Consider the following 7,778-nt stretch of genomic DNA (forward strand, 5'->3'; position numbering starts at 1 on the left):
ACCAGTCTCTGGAGGAAGACATGCTTGGTAAAGTAGACAGTCAGTGAAAAAAGGAAGACCCTCAACAAGATGGATTGACACAGTGGCTGTAACAATGGGCTTAAGCATAACAACGATTGTGAGGATGGCACAGGACCAGGCAGTATTTTGTTCTGTTGTTTATAGGGTCGCTGTGAGTCAGAACTGACTCGATGGCACCTAACAACAACAGCCTGGCCAACCTTTCTTGGTTGTTGTGAGCAGCAAATGACATGTCTCAAGGTGTTTAGAGAAACGTAAATACCAATACAATTGTAAGATTTAATAACTAATAAAAGTGCAGAGCAGGTTAGATCTCTTTAATGACTTCCTCAGCCTTATACCCACTGCAGTAGAGTTGATTCCGACTCATAGCAATCCTGTACGATGGAGCAGAACTGCCCCCATAGAGTTTCCAAGGCTGTAAATCTTTACAGAAGCAGACTGCTACATCTTTCTCCTGTGGAGCAGCTGGTAGGTTCAAACCGCTGACCTTTCAGTTACCAGCTGATTGCTTTCACCACTGTGCCACCAAGGCTCCTTTCAGCCTTGTAATCACTTTCTTGTTGTCAGTGCACCTCATTGAGCATAAACTGTATATTTTCTCTCCCCATGTAAATTTTTGCTTTGTATGGGAGAAACCACACTTTGGCTTCTTTGCATCCCCATTACGTAACACAGTCCCCTGTATGTAAGGGGTGCTCAATAAACAGGGTTGTTGCCCCCAGCATGAGTATTAATAGCATCCTCTCTCTTTCACTTACAGATGTGTCCCAGTTGGGCAATATATTATGTGATCACCTTATCAATAAATGACAGTGGATGGTGATAATGATCAAGAAACATCCTTTGAACACTTGGATCAAAGATTCCATAGAAGACTCCCGATCCAAAGAGGGGAAATACGGAACAAAATTTCAAATTCTCACGGGTTTTAGGCTTTCTGGAGCTATGGAGGGTGGATGAATCCCTGAAACTATTACTCTGAGATAATCTTAAAGCCTTAAACCAAAAATATTCCTTGAAGTCATCTTAAAACCAAACAATAGTTTAGCTTAACTAGTAAAAAAAGGTCTGCCTTGAGCATTAGACTCCTTTAAGAACTATCTATATAGGATCAGACTGACAACACCAACTCGATAGATTAAATGGGAAACTAAGTGGGCAGTGAGTTTATGTAACAGAGGAGGAACAACTCAGAAAAGGAGGATGAGAATGGTTGCACAACTCAAAGAATGTAATCAATGTCACTGAATGGTACAGGTAGAAACTGTTGAATTTGTATGTTTTGCTGTGTATATTCTCAACAACAACAAAACAAATAAAATTTAGAATGAACGAAGCATCTTTCAGGCTACGTTTTATCTGATTTCTTTTTTTTCACTTTCCCTCCCTTTCTCAGTTTTACAGCCAACTTTCTGCTGTTTGTTTCTGGAAACCAAGCAAAATCATTCATTAGCAGTTCTTTCACGTGGAAATATAGGATTATAATTTTCATTTCAAGTCCAGCAGTATGTTAGGGATGAGATAAACAACTCCTAAAAAGAGCTGTGTGCAAAATACTGCTCTTCTCTGCCTGCTTTAGCTGATAGAGACAGGAGCAGAAGCTGGCTGGCACAGAATCGACACTGAGCAGACTTGATATTCTTCAAGTAGCCTGAGCTAACCCTTTGGATCTGAATGTAAGAGCAGTATAAAATCAGCAGGTGACACATTAGACAGCAATTCTGTTGCCTGATATCTGAGAGCACCGTTCTAAGTTGCATAAGGAAGACATGCTTTCAGATATCAGTTATCATGGATGTGACAAAGAGATAAAGAAATTAAAATTTGTTTTCTAAAACCCACTGCCATATTGAGTTGATTCTGACTCACGGTGATCCCATGTGTTACAGAGTAGAACTGCTCCATAGCATTTTCTCGGCTGTAATCTCTACAGGAGCAGATTGCCAGGCCTTTTTCCACGGTGCCACTGGGTGGGTTCGAACTGCCAACCTTTACGTAAACAGTCAAGCACAAACTGTTTGCGTCACCTAGGGACCTAATTAGTCCCCAAGCAGTCCATCAAGATGTAATCCACCAAAGCAATGTGATTTTAGGATTTAGATTTTTGTTTCAATTCTTTTGAAAGTAGCAGATATTGCTTTGATCTGAATTTAGCGTGGCCATTTTGACAGTAGGCACAGTTTGTGAGAATCCTTCTTTTTGAAGTGATGTAAACTGTCTATTTCTCTGTGTGCAGTTGCCTGCCTTTGAGTTGGGCACCTGTCTCAGCATCAGCACCCTTAATGTAAGAAATGCAGTAAGTTTTGACTAAGTGGAAACAAAACTGTTATCGAGCAAGAATGTTCAGAATTGACACTGTGGTCAGATTTCCCCTCCTGGAGTACAAGTGGTGCTGTGTTAATGCTCAGTATACTTCAAAGTTTTAGAGGCGATTGGTGTGTTCAGTTATCCCTGTACTAGACGTAAACGCCAACACTTTGGAAGAGCCTAAGTAATATTTTGATTTAGATGATAAATCTCATTCCAGGTGCAGGCACTCTCTTATCACTTGGTTTGATTGAATTTTGATTCTGGGGTCTATTTTTGGTCACTTTCTTCTGGCAGGTGTCTGATATTCCCCACAAATGTCACGTAGGACTCACCTTCTAAAGTGGTTCTCAATCTGCTCTCTTTTGCTCCACAATGTGAATTTAGGTGTTGTGCTGGTAAATGCAAAGAATAGTGACTGTGTCTCAATTTTGAGAAAATGACCATTTAATGGATAAGATTTTCTCAGCTCTAAATTATTTTTCCACAATTTTCTTTAAACTTTTGATTTAAGAACACGAGTTGACCAAAGACAAAGTGAATGAAGATTTATCAAATAGATAGAAACAAGAGTCTCATTCTTTGGTAGGTTTTTTTGTTTGCCTTTTTGTTCATATGCATAGCTGTGATTTTATAGTATATCTATTTAACAGAGTTATACTTCTTTTTTGTAAAATTCGTCTTGGTTTGACGATGGAATGGAATATCTTGGTAACTATCAGAGCCTAGCACAGTGTCGATACTCAGTAAATGTATATTGAATGTCTGATTAATGGAAGAATATACCATGGTCCTCTCAGAGACCTTGGTGTTCTGTAAAAAGTGCCCTGCCTCCTGAAGATGCTGGAAAAATCATTGACCAACCAAAAGTGAAGCACAATTCTAGACCCCCCAGGGGATAAAAAGAAAAGCTAGGCAATTTCCACCCTTTGGGGAACTGATATCTGGCAAAATTTTATTGGTAAACTATGGCAAGAACACAGATTTCTGTACTATCACCTAGAGTAGGAGCCCTGGTGGCTCAGTGGTTAAGAGCTTAGCTGCTAACCAAAAGGTCAACTGGTTCTTGGAAACCCTATAAGGCAGTTCTACTCTGTCCTACAGGGTTGCTATGAGTCAGAGCCGACTGGACGGCACATAACAACAACAAACAACACCTAGAGTAAGATAAGTGTCATAAAGGAGGCAGGATGAGTAACTACATCTGATTAGAGGTGATCAAGACAGACTTTATGGTGGTGCTAGTATCTAATCTGGACCCCAAAGGACAAATAGGATGTTGATGAGTGCAGGCAAGATGTGTAGAATGAGTTGTGGGGGCGAAAGCAAAAAGTGGGCAAGTCCCAGAGCAAATCCAGCAAATCTTGAGTGGTACATACATATGATGGAATACTACTCTGCCAGGGATACATACATACAATGGAATACTACTCTGCCAATAGAGAAATGAAGCCTCGATATATGCTACAATACGGATGGAGCTGGAAGACATTATGCTGAGTGGAATATGCCAATCACAAAAGGACAAATATTGTATGACCCCACTTATATAAAAAGACAAGAAAAGGCAACTGTATAGAGATCAAAGTTTATTAGTGGTTACCAGGAGCAGGAAGGAGGGGGGGAAAGGGGATTAACAGTGATGGAAAAATCACATTGATTAAGGGTAGGATTGCACAGCTGATTAATGTAATTGTCAATAAGTTGTTCACCTGAAAAAAGTTGAGTTGGCTAAAGTTGTGTGATAGATATATTTACAACAATAACAAAAAAAGGAGTAACTGCTGAAGCTGCTTATGTACAACCAAACACCTCATGGGGTTTGATCCCTTGGTTTGGAGGTTTAGGGTTATGGTTTCACAGGACATCCCAGTTAATTGGCCTAATAACATGTTTAGTGCTCCTGTTCTACCTCCTAGTACACTGCATAATTTCTGGGGTCTTAAAAGCTTGCAAGCAAAAAGCCATCCAAGACACAATTGTCTCTATTCACTGGGAGCAACAGTGGAAAAAGCAGAGTCAGAAATAGGAGGAGGATATGGAATGAGTGGCTAATTGCCTCCAAGAACAACTGCCTCCTTTGCCATGAGACCAGAAGAACTGGATGGTGCCTGGGTACCACTACTGAACACTTTGATCCAAGATTCTATAGAAGAATCCTGATCAAAAGGGGGAAAATGCAGAATGGAATTTCAAATTCTCATGGACTCTAGACTTTCTGGAGCCATGGAGGGTGGATGAACCCTGAAACTATTACCTTAAGATAATCTTTAAACCTTAAACCTAAAATATCCCCTGAAGTCATTCTAAAACCAAACAGTTTAGCTTATCTAGTAAAAAAGGTCTGCCTTGAGCATTATGTTCTTTTAAGAACTATCTCTATGGAATCGAATTGACAACAGTAACTCGAAAGAGTAGATAGGAACCTTAGGGAGCAGTGAGTTTATGTTAGTGGAGGAGGAACAACTCTGAAAAGGAGGGTGAGAATGGTTGCACAACTCAAAGAATGTAATCAATGTCACTAAATGGTACACATAGAAAGTGTTGAATTGGTGTGTGTTTTGCTGTGTATATTCTCCACAACAAAATAAATAAAATTTAGAAAAAAAGAGAAAATCCTAAAAAGCACAGTTGTACTCTGACACACATGGGGTCCTCATGAGTTGCAACTGAGTTGACAATAAAATTTTTTTTCTTTTTTAAATTATGCAGGTGTATTACAAACTTACAATGACTATTTTGTAGCTTGTGGCTACAAAGTATCTTGAGTTAGGTGATCCTTGTCTAACTTGCATAGGCTACTTGTGTGCAAAAAGCTGTGGCACATGATCTTTTGGCAGAAAAGAGGGTTAAATTTCTTGGTGTTTTTAGAGTAGTTTCTCCATGTTAGATGAAATATAAATAGTATCTTTCCTCTCCAGACTGCTAACATCTCACTATCCAGGCAATTGTTCCTAAAACTGGTACCTTGAACACCAGCCAAGTCACCCCATTATTAGTGAGCATGTCCCTATGTCCACTTGTTATCACTTTCAGACCAAGAATCTTTCTTGGATCAATGCCCCAGTGGAGAAGCTGAAGCCAACACGGAATTTGAAATATTTAAAATGGATACAGAACTATTTCAGCAATGCAGACAATTAAGTGTGTTGTTTTGGGTGATGGTGCTGTTGGTAAAACATGTCTCCCAATATCTCATATAAGACACAAACTTCCATCTGAATATGTACCAACTATTTTTGACAACTATGCAGTCACAGTTTTGATTGGTGGAGAGCAACATACCCTGACTTTTTGATACTGCAGGACAAGAGGATTATGACAGATTATGACCCACTGAGTTATCCACAAACGGATGTATTTCTAGTCTATTTTTCAGTGGTTTCTCCATCCTCATTGAAAATGTGAAAGAAAGGTGGGTACCTGAGATAACTCACCACTGTCCAAAGACTCCTTTCTTGTTAGTTGGGATACAAATTGATCTCAGAGATAACCCCTCTACTACTGAGAAACTTGCCAAGAACAAACAAAAACCTATTGCCCCAGAGGCTGCTGGAAAGCTGGCCCATGACCTGAAGGCTATCAGATACATGGAGAATGTATTTGATGAAGCAGTATTGGCTGCCCGGGAGCCTCCAGACGCCAAAGACCAGCCACAGGTGTGTGCTGCTATGACCACCTCTCCAGGGCCCTTTCTGCACAGCTGGTGTCGGCATCATACTGAAAACAGTGTTTAAATCAAACTAAAGATTAAAAATTAAAGTTCAGTTTTGCAATAATGACAAATGTCCTGCACCTACCTTCATGCACAGATTATGTCCCGCTGAGACAAAGCCCATCGGGATGGTCCCCCTCCCCCACCCAAACAAAAAAAAACCCAAACCCATTGCCATCAAACTGATTCTGACTCATAGTGACCCTGGTAGCGTAGTAGTTAAGAGCTAAGGCTGCTAACCAAAAGGTCAGCAGTTAGAATTGGAAGCCCTGTGGGGCAGTTCTACTCCGTCCTATAGGGTTGCTATGAGTTGGAATCCCGCTCCCAGTGCTAGTTAATTATGAGTGATTGTGTATTGTCAGAAGAGTAATCAGTTACAGTTTTTGTTTCATTGTTTTTTAAAAAAAGTTTTTTGTTTTTTAAAGCAAGGCATGCTTCTTGATGATTCTGCAACAGACTAATTTGAATTGTCGAAGCTGCTCTCTGGTTCCCCTCTGGAGACTAATTTGGGACATCTTAGTATTTTTTGTTTGTTTGTTTTTTCTTTTGGGAGGGAGTGTGTAGGGGGTTCATCTTACTTAGTCTTGTTTTTAAATTCATTACCCAGTGGACAGCGCTTGAGGGGAAGGGGATGGATTGATTTCACATTCCACTTCCTAGATCTTGTTTAGAAAACACGTTCCCCCCTACCTGGTGCTCTCAGGAAGGAGTATAGCAAATGCCTCATTTAATAACATGCTCCTTTTGAAAGGTGCCTTTCTTCCCATCCTTGAGTGGGTCCAGTATTTCATGAATCTGATGACAATGGGTGGAACCTGTCCTGCCCCTCCCCTTTTCTAGGATTCACTATGTATATGTGACTGTGACTTTCAAGGAAATTTGGTTGCCATTTGCTGATTTTGGGGGAATTTAATTTCTAACTTCTTTTACTGGTAATGAAGGAAAGAATTGCACCTTCTGAAATACAACAAATGAATTGAGTTCATAATAAAAATAATAAAAAAGAATCTTTCTCAGTCATTATGACAAAAAATTAATTAATGCCTCTTTCAATCTTTTCTCCTCTTGGCAGAGCTTGTCCAGATTGTCTGCTTCTACAAGTTAAGCGCCAGTTGCTCCCGAGAAGCAAAATAAATCAATTTTGGCTTTATGCTTCCCTACACTGTTGACACTCACAAGCAGGACTATATAAAACCCAAGTGCTATTATCAGCTCTGACTGAAACGAAAGCAAGTCAAATGGTACGCCAGTACAGGAAATCCCATCCTAAAAAAAGATGTCTTGATTTTGTTGGTGAGGATCCCTAGCCTTGACTCTGGTCACAGTCTGCTTGGCCTGTAGTGGGAGTCCCACTTGGGTGTCCTTTCGGGTTGGGCACCTAGAGGATTGCTCTTATTAGAGGTCGGTCATGTGGTAGCACAGTTTGAGGGGTAGACTGGGTAGACAATGCACTGCATGCTGTGATTCAAGGAGTGAAATCCCCACCCTAAACCAATAGTGTATTTATACAGTAATACTGCTTTCTCCCTGGAGGTGTTCTTCTCTTGAAATGTAGACATCCCTGCAAGAGATATGAGGAAGAATCCTTTAGGCATTTCTGCCCAGGGCAGTGAGGAAAACCCAGTTGGTATGCAGGTGACAGCAGAAGGCAGAAGAAGGGAAGAGGCTATAAAGGAGAAAGGATGAGACTGGACCTCAGGCTGCCCCATTTTGACCTAGGGCTCGCTTATGC

The 7,778-nt window shown here is 40.5% G+C and overlaps 1 pseudogene; it reads left to right on the forward strand.

Moving 5' to 3' along the window:
* The first annotated feature begins 5,456 nt into the window (after nt 1-5,456).
* LOC100666360 (cell division control protein 42 homolog) lies at nt 5,457-6,202 on the forward strand (annotated as a pseudogene).
* Nucleotides 6,203-7,778: the final 1,576 nt, after the last annotated feature.

Source organism: Loxodonta africana, chromosome 25, assembly GCF_030014295.1.
Source record: "Loxodonta africana isolate mLoxAfr1 chromosome 25, mLoxAfr1.hap2, whole genome shotgun sequence".
Taxonomy (NCBI): domain Eukaryota; kingdom Metazoa; phylum Chordata; class Mammalia; order Proboscidea; family Elephantidae; genus Loxodonta; species Loxodonta africana.